Here is a 14,752-nt window from a genome sequence, read left to right on the forward strand (position 1 = left end):
ATTCTCAGTATGTTTATCCCAATTAAGTGATTCGGTCCTAACAACACCAAGACCTTTCACAGCTGGCACGACATCAATTTTTTTGCTTGCTAATCAAAGGTCAAAATTTGCACGCACCATTCTGTTTTTAGCTCGCAATATTATTGCTTTGGTCTTCGTGATGTTTAGCTTTAGGTAGTTCTTAAAGGACCATTGACGCAGGAATTCTAAGAACTTATTCCCGTGTTCTAGCAGGTCTGTTTCTGTGTTACCTGAGGAAAGCATTGTGAGGTCGTCTGCATACGCTAGTATGTTGACAGGAAGGGGAGCAAAAAATATATCAATAATGTAGATGTTAAATAATAGGGGGCCCAGAATGCTGCCTTGTGGTACACCACAGAGGATAGCTTGCGAGGTTGATGTAGTGTGATTAAGGGAGACCATTTGTTTACGATATTTCAGATATGATTCTATTAAAGTTAAGCTGTAACCTCTAATTCCGTAGTTATTGAGTTTATGTATCAATAAAGCATGATTAAGCAGATCAAATGCTTTGGAAAAATCAACAAATATTCCTAGTACAAGGAGCTTTTCCTCAAACGCTTCGGAAGAAAGCGATTGACTGGGGCAACAAGCAGGCCTGTGAGGATGTTAAATCTACGTTAAGCAGCGTAATAGGTAACGAGCCTGAAGAATGGCGCCTATACGTGCCGGATTACGGGCTGGCGCGCCGCGCAGTCGCGCGCCGCGGTATCTTCGGTGGCCCCCACCACTCCATTTCCAACACAGATGTCTTGCACCTTGCACCTGAAGCAGGGGTGACGTAGAAAATATCGTTACACGCCTCGTCAGTGTTCTGCGAGGATGGAGGGGAGAGCGCTGAACGGCGAGGTATAGAGCCCATGCTTTGGAATTTGTCTTCGCAACAGTTTTCCCGCCGGCATTCTGGTAGAGGCCGCGATTTTGCAGAGCGCGTGGCGCGTTTCACCTCCGATCCCCCGCGTCTTGACGACGAGCAAGCGCAATCAGTCATGCTCACAATCACAGGCAGCAAGGTGTGGTAAGTTGCGCACGGGGTGAACTCTGGCGCATGCCCGGCAACTGACGGCATCCCAGTGGAATTCTACAGAGCGATGTGGCCCCACATCCAACATATTCTTGTAGGGACTTTGAACGCTGTGTTCAAAAGGAAAGTTTATCCCACGCTTTTTTTGGCCGCGGCCTTATAACGCTGTTCCCGAAACCCGGCACGTATAGGCGCCATTCTTCAGGCTCGCGACCTGTTACGCTGCTTAACGTAGATTTAAGATCCTCACAGCCCTGCTTGTAGCCCGAGTCAATCGCTTTCTTCCGTAGACGATTAGCCCCCACAAATTTTTCTCGGTTTTGCGTTGCAGTATCATTGCTCCGTTGAGCCTTATTAGTAACCTACTGCTTACACCAATAATTGCGAGGGTAGCGGGCATATAGTCAGCATTGGAGCAGGAGAAGGCGTTCGACCGCCCAGAACACGCCTATCTGTTCGAAGTTCTCATGGCCTATAGCTGGCTTGATCGCACTGTTACAACAGCTGTACGCGACGACAACGGCGGATATCTTGCTTAACGGCGTTGCCACGCCCAGCTTTCCTGTCACGCGAGGTTTCAGGCAAGGCTGCCCGCTCTCGCCCGTTCTGTTCGCCCTCGCGATAGGCCCACTGTTACGACGCGTGCAGGACTCCGTTGGGATACGCGGACTGCCGCTGCCGGCCGCCGCGCATGTCGAAGTCGTTGCTTACGCAGGTGACACCACCCTGCTGCTACGCGGTACAGACATCATCGTGTGTTTCTCGCGCGAGTATGCTGAGTACGCCCTCCTCACTGGTGGCAAGTTGAACTCTAGTAAAAGCCAGGCGCTCTGTCTGGTTCGCCCCGTTGACTCGTTGCCGGAGGGCCTTGCCCTCACCGGGCGGCGTCTCTTCGCGCACGTGGCAGCGGATTGTGAGCAGCGTGCAAAAGCAAGTGTCCGCGGTGTCCGCGTCTCCCTTGCCGCTGGCGAAGAGGGCGTACTTTGTGAATAGCGTCTTGTACTATAAACCCTGGTTTGTGGCATGTATGCCACTCCCTCCTAATTCTGCCGTTCGAGAGCTTAATACCTTGCTTTTCAGCTGATTTTGGGAAGGCAGGACAGAGCTTGTCGCACGTACCCACCTTCGTCTTGCCCGCGAGAGCGGAGGCTGAGTATTCCATGTCTAGTTACTATTTGCCGGCTGCTGTGCGCCAAAACGACTGCGTACTTGTGGAGGAGTTGGACTATGTGAAGCGGCCTCTACTGCTATACTGGCTCGAAGTAGACAGCGGGTCCTGGTAGCGCACGGTCTCGGGAACAACGCACCACCAACGGCGCTACCTCCTCTTGCCTTCTGTCCGCCTCGTCAGGGATGTATACGCAGTGGCAAGAGATGTTTCCAGATGGGGCATGGTGCGACATGACTGCATCCAGGCTTTGTGAGGCCCATTGTTTCTCCGAGTTACCGCTGGACATTCGGAGATGTGTGCGCCTCACCCGAAGTGGGTGGATGTCGATTGTATCAATCTACCGCACGCGGTGAGAGATTTCCGGTGGCGCGTCGAGTGGGGTGTGCCCCGCACCAAAGACAGGCTCCACTCCTGGGGTGTGGTTCCAGACTCGCGCTGCATAAACTGTGGCCCAGTTGAGTCACAAACCCATATCCTTGAAGAGTGTGTTGCGGCTAGGACATTCTGCCGTTTTGCTTCACGCGCTTTTTCCGTCCATATGTCGCGCGAAGGAAAACTACGCGGGGAGTTCGAACGACTCATGACGTGGTCCATCGGACTGATCCTTTGGCAGAATAGGAACGCGGCCGCACGCTCGCGGCAACCCCGTCGGCTCATGTTCCCGATGCTAGCACGTCTGTCGGTGCTTTTATGGGGCTACCTACATAGCCAACTCTTTACCTTGGTGAGCAAAGCTTCCTCCGCAGGTCGTCGACATGCCACATCCAACTCAGGAAGGGTGCAATGGCCCTAGTGACACCATAATAATTCGATTATGTAACCATCTCGTTAACGATGGCAACCACTGGGCTACGATTTGCGTTTTCTCGAATAACGCTGAGACGCGAAACTAGAGAAGTAGAGCTTAGCACTCTGAAACTGCGCAACGGATTTGACTAAAACCGAAGCACACGAGACTAGCGTAGACTAACAACTGATTTATTGTGCCGGCGCCTCCTTTGTTCAAAAACAAAGCGCATGCGCACTAAAACCAGAATGTCGTGAAACCAAAAACCACTTCTTAAGCCACGAAAATCCAGTTCATTACTATACAAGTGGATGAAAGCCTCACTACCACATTTGACAGCATTGAATTTCTCTATCTGAAAGGCTTCAAGAATTTGGCGTCCTTTTCGTTCCCTCGAGACACGGAAAACCTTAGTTTCACTGAAAAGCGGCTTGCATGACTTTTCGTCATGTCCGCAGGACTTGCGACGTTTACGTAGATGCCGTCCACGTGCTGCATCTGAGGTGTTGGCACGCTCTAGTAATCGTTCGTCAATGCAGCGGGTCGTCTGACCTATATACACTTTGCTACAGCTTGGCGTAATTTGAAAGATGACCTTCGTCCTGCAAGGCACGAACTTGTTTCTGTGGTTGACGCTACACTCACCCTTCTTTTGTCTATCTTTCTTGCTTAATGCGCGCCAACGGGACAGCTCTCAGGGGCAGAAAAAAGAACTTGAACACCAAATTTCCCAGCAACTCTCTTCAGATAGGGAGGGACCTTGTGAACATAAGGTATCACCTCCAACTTCTGCCTCTCGCATATGTGCCCACCCTTACAGCCTTTCCATTGGGGCGTAAGGACTTCAGCAAGGACTCAGGGACAGCCTGAAGAAGAGCATGCGCTAAACCAGTTGACCAGAGGCTACCGATTTGAGCACCAAAACTAATGGGCACCTCATGCGAGCAGGATTTCAAAAGTAAAATCCTAAAATAAAAGAGACTTTCATTTCTGCTCCCAACCACCAGAGCTCAAAACAGGAGTGAGTTAAGGGGCGTTGTTTCTGCCATAACGATGAGCTTGTCTCCTCGTATCTTGTGTCGTCTCTCTGCCGAACAAAGAACGTAGGAAGAAAGAAAACTGCCCGGACCAATGGCATTTGCAATGCCTCTTCATAATTCTCCCCTTTAATCAGTGCGCTACCACCTCCGCGAGTGCCGCTGATCCAAAGTCTGAATCATAATAGCCTAAAAGTCTCCAGCACGCTCCCTTTTTCCACTCCGAGATAGTTAAATTGCACTCTACACTAAGGCCCTGTGCTTTCTACTATCCCCTCACCTATTTCTTTTCACTTCTACACACAGCCTGCTATCCTGCATTTCCGCTGCCCCAGCTCAGGTGCTTCCAGCCGCGATAGCAGATGCCGGGGTAGCAAAAAATTATTTTACCTTCCATATTAAGTGCAAATAAAAGCCACTACTCAACCCTAAATAGTATTTTCCATACCGACACTCCGACACTTTTTCGACTCGTGTTTTTACGAGACATATTTCATTGTCGCACAGTACTGAACAAAGATGCCTATCTTTTGCCACCTACGTACATTTCCCAGCGTCGACACCACCCGCATAAGATTAAAGAAATATCAGCGCGTACCTCAGTTTTTGCACATTCATTTTTTCTACGCACAATCAGCCCATGAAATAATCTTCCCCGCAACAAATCTGTGGCTACATCCGATTCAGAATTTTCAGCTGCGCTAAAGGCTGCTCTGGTTTAACACTGATTTCCGTGATCTGTATGTATACTTGTTCTATGCTTGTTCCCTTTGCAATGTTTTAAACTTAGCAAATTTTTAGTGTGCGCGGCGACATTACCATCCATTTCCATTCAATTCCCAGTGGTCATTTAAGCTGATATTTTGTCGCATGCTCATGCTATGTCCAGTCGAGTGTTTGCATTATTCTCTATTATTGTTTTTGCCTGTTTATATATTTGTTTCCTCGGCACTAATGTATCACGAATATTGTGGTACACCCCTCTACGGTAATGCCCCTGCGGGCGGGGGAATGTGGCTACATGTATAAATAAATAAATATAAGACTTACGTACGCTGCAGGAATTAGTCTGTTAACAGGCTAATTATATGGCAGCGACTAGATTTTGACCTTTTGGGGATTTCGTAAGGAAGACGCGACGCATCAGCAAATACTTCATCCGCATTGAAACTTACAGTCGGCCTTCAAATGTCAAAAGGGAAATGTGAATAACTTACTTGCAATCTCAGAAATTGTTGCCATCAGCCTTAAGAGGTCACATAATGCAGGCACTAAATATGTGCAATGACTTTGATTAAACACGCAAACCGAAAGTCCTTGTGCGATCTAATTCAAGCACTCGTGCTGCGGAGAGCCTCTCAACTCAGCTGCAATGCAGATTAGATCAATATTTCATATGGCAACGATTATAGTATGTTCGCGGAACGTTTTCATGTCATATTTGAATGGTTCTGGTTTAACTCCGAAGTCACTTAGGCAATGCAAGTGAGTTCAGTGAACAATGTCGACATGCGCTGCACCAATAAAAATATGCGAACAAATCTAACGAATAAAGGAAATATTTCTAAGGCACGATACTTTGCACTACCACGTGTAATAAAGCAAGCAAGGTCAAAGATGCATTGTATCCAATTTATTCAGTTTTAAATTGCTCTGAGGTTTCCTCAAAAAAAAAAAAAGCATTGGTGTCACAACACGTTGGAAGCAAAAAAGCTGCAAGAAAAATCTGTAAAATGTTTGTGCTGCTGAAAGTGGTGTGTAGCCTGGACGTTAAGTGAGTGTGCTAGAGTGAATGCCCTGCATTCTCGGGATCTAGGTGCGGCTGAAACATGTGATTTTTGCAAATGGGCACTGTTACGTTGCCGACGCATGCAAGTACGGCTGCCCCATCTTAACCCCCTACGCAGACTGAATTTATGGACATGCTTTGCTATAGCAACTGAAGTACACAACACAGGCCAGGCTGCAAACATTATCCTTTCACATTGACGTTTCGGGACCCATAAATGTCCTTCCTTCAAAAAAAAGCCGAACCGTATTGGGGCTGGTTGTTTTAAGTGCGAGCGAAGACGCAATGAGTAGACATAGATGTCAGGGAGGGTGCCTTTTGTCCTACAGTTATTGCTGGTTGTCAGTATAAACTGACGTACAAGGAGAAAGGGTGGCGATGAAGATTTTTCTGTGTCTATGATTTCTTAGTAATCCGCGATTCGCTATGCTTCTTGCATTTATCAGTCAGCTATTCTCAGGAGAAGAAATTAGAAAGTCACAGAACATTCATGCGATTAACGCGGCAGTTTGGGCTTGTGCAATACGATCCTGTGATTCACGTGGCAGATTAGCGTTCCCCCGACGGTAACACGTGGTGTGAGCCAGTCCATCTATCACCGTGAGACATGCTGTGTTCTCTATCACCTCGCCCGATCCAATGCAGCATTCAGTACGCCACAGCACGTCCCCTCGCAGCTCTCCCCACATCTCAACTATGTTTTTTCCTATCGACACCCGTCGCCCCCCACCCATTCAAGTTATTTACACTTTCCCCCTGTTCCTATGCCCCTCTCTCCTTCGTTCTCGTCTTTTTCTTCTATTTTACATCGTTTCCTCGGGGCTTCAAATGCTGGACGACAACATCGGATACTTTTTCAGCCAATGGGGGCAGTAATGCTAACGCATTAAAAGCGAACAGAAGAATGTAACCGACCTGTCAGAACCTGCTGAACTGATAGCTCACACCAATGACTGGGCTAGGGAGGCTTCTTCTTGCCAAGCCCGTTTACCAGGGTCCTACCTTCTTTCACTGCTAGGTTCATGGTCAAGTGCCCGCTCTTTGACTTTCACCTGCGCCTTATGAACTACGCGAATTTTTTCCTGCCGTCATCTTTACGTGAATGCGACGGGTTGTTGCTCTTCGTGCGGTTTTTCCACTTACAAGACGCGGTCGCTGTTTTACACGCTGCGTCCTTCGCCCAAGCTTGTTCGCGATCTTTGTTCCTGAATGCTACTGACAGGAGGCTCACCCGCATATGGTAACTCCAGGACTGGCTACGAAACATCAGCGCTTCCTTTTTGGTGCCCTCTGCGTCTCTGAGCCCCCCAAACCCAACTCCTTTCGGTCACTGACTCACTGGTCCTCGGCGCATGCACCGTCGACATACTTGCCCAGCCTTCCGCTCAGCTCCTCCACTAAACGCTGTTCGGGGTCTCCGACCCATCGAGACAGAGAACCGAAACAGGGGCCACGGCCCGGGTCCGGCCCCACAAGTTATGGGCCCCCCTCCGAACATACTCGGCTAATAGGTGTACGTGTTTACAGCGAACCCAGAGATATTTTGGCATGCCTCACGTCGGCAACCCTTTCATGGTGTTCTGGCCTGGCGAACTATGCGTGCGAGCTGTATAAATTATAATTCGTTCCTCCGGAGGGGGTCATATTTCCTGATGCTTGTCACTAGAATTGATCAGTGCCGCACCTTCGAAGGCACGGCTTCACAGCTGCACTTCACTGCACTGCTATGAGAGCGCCTGTGGCAAGGTCGCATAAATGAAGTCCACCTCGATCACATAACCATAGATGGCACCACCTCGAGAACTCCCGCAACCCAGCCTTGGAAACGAGTCCACTGGAGACCTTGACTTAGGGCCACTCCCATTCTTTCGATCAATAAGTATTCTGCAGCAGCAACAGCAGCAGCCTATAGCGAACATCAATATACTGTCATGGACTCAAAGAAGACGAAGTCGACAATGGCGTCATATGCAGCGATCATACTAGGCCTGCCGAACATTAAAGAGCCTGTCATCCCACCTGACATAGGCCGTCCATCCGCTAGCCACTGCGCAACGGTATTAGGAAGTTTGATTTGATTTATGGGGGTTTAATGTCCCAAAGCGACTCGGGCTATGAGGGACGCCCTATTGAACGGCTCCGTAAATTTCTACTATTTTGAGTTCTTTAACGTGCGCTGACAACGCACAGTACACGGGCCTCTAGAATTTCACCTTCATTGAAATTCGACCGCCGCGGCCGGGATCGAACCCATGTCTTTAATACGAAGTTTAAATATACACATTATCAAAGGGTACCTTGCGCTTTAAAATAAGTTTTAAGCATACGCTACCATCCTGAGTATGTCTGAGTACTCTATGCTAAAAAGTTCGTATTATGTTTCCCAGGAAAACTGTAGTTTTCACCTCATGGGTGCATATGGGACCTTCGTTGTCACTGTTGTCGCCGCCACTCGACACAAGCAAAAAACTTGACTGACGATTGCAATTCTCCCTCATGCGAAATTTGAGCACAGCTTGATTTTCTCATAGAATGGAGCTGAAAATTAGGCCGATGCTTAAGCTACCCTTAAGAGCAAAAGCTATGGTGAGATAAGAAACTAAAAAAAATTAAATATAACATATCCTTTAAGGGCACAGTGCGAAGCATTGCCGGTTTGTCGCGCAAGGCCTCTGAACAATCGCACTGAACGAATGCTCCTTAGTGGTGTAGAGCGTTCCGGTGCCTCGGATGGCGTCTTCTTCCGCGTTTGCTGCTCGCTGCAAGAATGCATTGCAACGTGTGCCGCGGCGGCCCCATTTCGATAGGGGCGAAACGCAAAAGGTGCCCATGTGCTATGCGATGTTAGTGAAAGTTAATAATTCCCAGATGGTCGAAATTATTACAGAGACGACCACTACGGCACCTCTTTCTTCTTTCACTCCCTCCTTTAACCCTTCCCTTATGGCGCGGTTCGAGTGTCCACCTAGATATTTGACAGTTACTGCGTCATTTCCATTCCCCAAAAGCCAATTTCCGATGTTCAGTATCCCAGCAAGAGTGAATAACTGCTGTGTTGATTCAAGCCTGTACTTCATGTCAGCGTGGCCATAAAGACGACTTAGGAACGGAAATAATAAATGTGTTCAACATTGACTCGTAATGCATAAAGCTATTAAGCTCGATACTGACTAGCTAACATATGCGTAAGCCAGTTCATACATAAGCCAGTTCACTTAAAGAAGATGCAGCAATGAAAAACAGAAACCAGAACAGAAGTGAACAGTAATGTGCTTGTTATACATCTTCTACGCGTGCCGTCTGTGAGCCCTTCATGTTTTACCAGCTAAGCACAAGCGTCACTCATTCCCTCTTTTGCTATTACATATGTAAAATGAAAACTGACGCTTGCTTTTCTTGTTTTTTATTTGGCACTTTCATCACGTTTGATAGACGAGTTCTGTCACATGAGGCAACTTCAGGCATTAGCTAGAGTATATGGGCTTGATATATGTTCCAGTCTGCCTTTTAATTACGCTCAAAATGCTGCATTGGCTTCGATCAAAAGATAGTTCGTGGCCAGCTTCTGAATTTGCTGGACGGGTTCTTACGCAAGGATGAAAACTGCCCCAGTTTTTCTGCTCCTTGTGGTACTTTTCTGCGGAACGATTCTGTAAGCACCGCATATTTTATTTCTTCCAAAAGCCGAGATTATAGAACAGTTTTGAGCCTTCCTTTCATTGAAATTTATTTTGTTTTAGAATGCACTTAAGATGTGTACTTATTGCGTAGTAATATCGAGCATTATTGAAGTCAAGATCGCGAACCTCATTACACATTTCCTCGAGGCAGCGCCGCATCGATACGCAAGCTTCTGTATTGGGTGCGACGGATCTCTAATTGAATGCCACCTCTCTTCGGTATATGGGACAAAAGGTGCCCTGGAGTGGAATAATTCACCCTCGAAAATTTAACAGTTTAATTTAACAGTTGTGAATGTCAGCCACTTTTTCGGCGTGAATTATGAAGACTTTTTATAATCAGCGAAAAACCTTAACATAGCATTAAGTCTAGCCAGTGTGAAAGACTAGTGTACTAAGCTGATATCTTATTTTTACTCGGAACAGAATTAGAATCACCAAGAAAATTGTGCAACAGCGAGTCTGGATCCGCGCGCCTCGAGAATGCTGGTTATTAAGCAAGATCAGGCGAATTGGTTGACCGACGTGCAAAGGAGCTGTCTTATTCCTTTTGCGTAATCCAAAGCCTGCCCAAAGCGGGAAGTACCTTCAAAATAGGAGCACCGGGCAGTCAGGGCTAGTGAAATTCAAAGATGTTAAACGCTATCTATGAATGTAAAGAAGAGAATGATCAATTCTGTATATATGGGGATTACCCCTTAACGTTACCACATAACACCCTTAAGGCGGAGCTCAAGTGTTCCCTCCAGTTTTTTATCTGATGCTCTTTTTACCTGTCGCTTAAAGCTGTTCATTTCTCCGTCTTGTTTCCGGCGCATTTATTGGTTAGTTTCGTAGTCCTTTTCCGCCACTGTGAGTCACCGCTCTTAAATTTAAATTCCTTAGCCATCCTCCTGTTATCGTCTAATTTCTCGGGCGTTCTTCATATATTTTACTCTTAGGTGCCCGTGCTTCGAACGATGCCAGTTCCATATCCCCCTGTACTACCTCGCTTTTGGCTTTGCCTTGAGCACCTATTACTAGTTTTCCAACCGCTCTCTGAATTATTTCTAGTCCCGTCTGAACATCTGTCCTTAGGCATAAAACCTCATTCCTAAAACTAAGCTCCGGCTCCATTATCCTATCCAAATATCTCTCAGTACTTCACACTTATGCCCCCGTAATGCCCTATGTTTCATTACCACGGCATCTCTTCGCCCTATCGCCTAAGATTATAGTAGTCCCATCTGTTGATAAAAACTGTAACAAAAGTAGCGTGATTGACGGAGACGCTTGTTTTGCTGTATTTAATTTTGGTTGCTTCGCCCAGATAATGTGGCTTTTTTTTTATTCGCCGGAGGGATGGTGGCGCTATAATCATGTAACAGCCACAGCATTCAGGGGAAGGTGCGAGGGTTATTGGGGGAAATATTGTGAACATTGAGATTTTTAAAACCTCGCAATCAGCTTTACCCACAAAAAAAATGCTAGCAGTTTTCCCAGCCAGGAATCTAGAACTCTATCGCGACATGTTATTTCTTCCCTTTTTACTATTACTGTCCTTCAGGGTATATTCTACCTTTAGTGGTCTTTACTGTTCCTTTTACTTTTTTAATGTGAAAGCATCACTTCGCTCGTTGTGCTATGACCCCGCCGCAGCCAGAAAGCTATGGCAGCCACGCGTGGCAGAGACGCCGCACGCGAGTGACGTCATCACCAGCAATGCGACTCCCCCTCCGAGTAGGGCGAAGGGCAAACTCAACTTTCGCGATGAAGGAAACGGATTTAGGGGCGCCCCTTCTCCTCCCAGGGGTCTCAGAAAAATGCCCCCTCACTCGGATAGCCAAGCAGACCAGGCTCGAGAGGAGCGGCTGGCCGGCTGCGGCGCATGCACTGGGCGAGATGCCGCTGCCCGCCTCACTTGATGTGGTACGTACATGTAAGCAGTGGTGTGTGGCCTCCGCAAGATACGCTAGGAAATACGATGCTCTACTGCCGTATTCATGTACACGCAGCTAGAGATTACACAAAAGGGAAAGTATCCGCCGCAGCCGTCAAATGGCCTTCTGCTTTCTGAGAGTGAGGTTACGGCGCTATGGAGCCTTCATCGTCCAAGTTGAATCGCTCGCGTCTACGCCATCAGGAGAGACAGAAAGCGTTGTTGGAGGCCGTAATTTACCACGTATGAAACACGTGACCATCGCAAAGCAGCGAAACTTGCGAAGTGAGCTGCTGCAACGAAGCATCCCCCCCCCCCCCGAAGCCCCCGACAAGAACTCAGCGACACACTCAGCGACAAGCAGTGCTCTCGCATTTACATATCATAAGAATTCCACTGGTGCCCCAAGAATTTTTGTGTTTAAGGCAGTTTTAAATAAAAGAGCGGTCATTTCTTTGAATTTCAGCACAGGGCTCAATACAAAACCATCCCAATTCATGCACGAAGGAAAAAAAAGTTGATAGCCTTCTTTAGGAATAACACTGCGATTTTGTAGTTAAGTGCAGTTAAGAAACACTACCATGGCTTACATGGTGAAAAGAAGTAACTTCTCAGTATCTAATTGGGTTACCGCAATTCTCTAACCGAAAGCGTGCCGCTTTTCACCTGTGTCATACCTATCTCATTTCGATACTTGAACGTGTGCCACTGGACATGTTGTTTCAGAGATACCAAAGGGGCACCTTTCTTTCAAGCACGTAATAAATGCCTGCAAGTGGTAAGTGTGGACGATTGCTATCTACAGTATACACTGCCCATTTTCCCATATTTAGACCAGAACATCGAAAGCTAACTGAATAATTTTAAAGGATAATGCGAACACGCGCGATGTGCTGTGTTCTATACCCCACTGCCTATAGGAACTTACAAGATCTTTTTTTACAGCGTGAAAGCATCCTGTGAGCCCAATAGCATCAAAAGCCGAGGGTAATGCTGGCAGCTCCACTACATACTAATGATCATCTACATATTAATGCTCATTAAATGGCTCATCGTCAATGAAACACGGCGTCGTTGACCACAAAATTGGTCACGAGAAATCCTATAGGACGTCAATGGGGTTTAAAAGAAAAAGAAAATAAAATAAAGTAATAATAAAAAACTTCATTTGTCATCAATACCTAATATGCAAATAGCTTGGAATTTTTTCCTGAAGAAATTTCTTAAATACATTAATTTTTCATTTGCTTGTCCAGCATACTCAGTTTCTTTATGCTATTAAAATTTATTTATCATCGACTACGTTTCATAAGACACGCTTCCATGAAACAGGGGTCGCTATCATGCTGCAACAGGTGAGGCCTGAAGTCCAAGCCTGCCCCTCACGTCGCCGTCAGCTGGCCGGTCCTCTTTGGTCTTCACATTTTAAGCAGTTATTGTGGATATGTGTAGATAAACCACTTTTTGCGCTGAAGCTAGAAATTGTATGCCAGACGGAATTAAGGTGAGCTCTTGAAGAATAGAAGGTCGTCAGGAAGGTGACGCTTCGACATAACGGCACGCCTACATTGAAGTTTTCGCACAGAAAAGCCGCTCGCAATGGCTCATTACATGATCTTCTTTCAGTGGGTAGCTTCATTCTATTTATAGCGAGAGCTCTACTACTCGAGGTACAACTTCCGATTTCGATGTGGATGAGGAAATGACCTTCAATGCCTCATAAAGTCAAACCAAACTTAACTGCGTGTTGGAATGGCCCAAGCTATGGTAGTATGACCCCGTTATCAGATGACTAGGACCATTGGGTACCTGACCCTGACATCTGATCTTTGTGCCTTGACCTTTACATTATATTTCAGACAGTGGCCACCTTACCTTGACATTTCACCTCGACCTTGACATATGATCTAAGACAATGGAGACCACGCTTAACAGAGTTTTCGTTCGTACAACTAGGTTCAAGGCACGTTGAACCATAGCGATTTTTTTTTTCTTTTTATGCAGTGCAGTTTGAATGGATTGAGCAAGAGGTGCCCTACCGGATGCAGGTGCCATGGCTTAAAAAATAGGCCCATCGGGCAGTGTATCAAAGAAGGGCTCAGTCCGCCTCCAGGATGGAGACCAGTCCATGATAGGCGCCCGATATGGGTGTAAATTGCTTTCCATGTACATCATGATACCAAAATAAAGTTTTCTGACTAAGGAAGAGCGCCTAATTCGTGCTAATTATGCATGGCCAGAAAACAGCAAGCAAGAAAATTGCCGACGATTACGCTATTTCCTGATGCGAAATTTGAGCGCACCACATCAGTTGTTTCAGCTTTTCGATAGATGTATGCAAATAATTCGAGCAAGACATGCATGCACAATTACAAACAGGAGCGCTATGCTGGAAGGCCCGAGTTTGCTGAAACTCGGAATCTTCCCGAGTTCTGGCGACGCCCTCAGATGAGTGAACTAATGGTAGCAAGACAAAATACCACCCTCGTCACGCCTCCAGCTTCATTGGGTTATCTGGATATATTCCGTGCTTTATCATCACATCGGTGCCACCTCATGCGCTTCCTGGGCGGTCTGCAAAGAACGGGTCACGTGAGCCAACCGCCGGTGCACTTTTCATTTGTGTGTCGCTCCACCAAGTGCATTGCGTGTGCAGTTAGACAAACGAGGTTTGTTGAATTTTATAATGCACTTAGTACACCTTTATAAGCATGTTATAGTGTGCAAGATTTGGATTTAAAGCGCTTTAGAGTGATTCATGCATTATTAAAATTTGCTTTTTACCGCGAGGGAACGCTACCAACGCTACATCATGTGCAACTGTGAAGGCTACGGAAGTAGTCCGCAAAAAAAAAATAAAGAGAGGTGCATCACTCCGCGCTGTTTTGCGGCCGTGTGGTCTAACGCGTCGCTCCGGAAAGTCGACAGGCAATGGGAGTGCCTGGGTTCAAATCCAGCACGGTTAAACTTTTTTTTTCGCACATTTTTTTTTTCATCGCAAGTTGAATTTCGCGTGACTTGAATGAGAAAAATCGTTTTGTTCAGAATCGCTTGAATATTATGCCGTGTTCTGAAATGAACAGCACGCATCTGTTCATTTAATGCATACCGCATACACCATACACCATGCATACACCACCTCGATATGGCCTGTTTTCCCGTGTTAAGTGTTAAATTTTGAACATAGTGTTGATTCCCACACTGACAGAAAATAGTACTGCCTCAAGAGTCAGCTTGGCTCGATTTCCCTGCTCTCCTAGAAGAGCAGAAGGTGCTCAGGCAGGATCTTCATGCAGCCAGGTAAAAAGAGTTCCAAGCTGTGGGA

This window comes from Amblyomma mixtum, chromosome 8 (genome assembly GCF_055824585.1).
Source record: "Amblyomma mixtum isolate Tamu chromosome 8, ASM5582458v1, whole genome shotgun sequence".
Classification (NCBI taxonomy): domain Eukaryota; kingdom Metazoa; phylum Arthropoda; class Arachnida; order Ixodida; family Ixodidae; genus Amblyomma; species Amblyomma mixtum.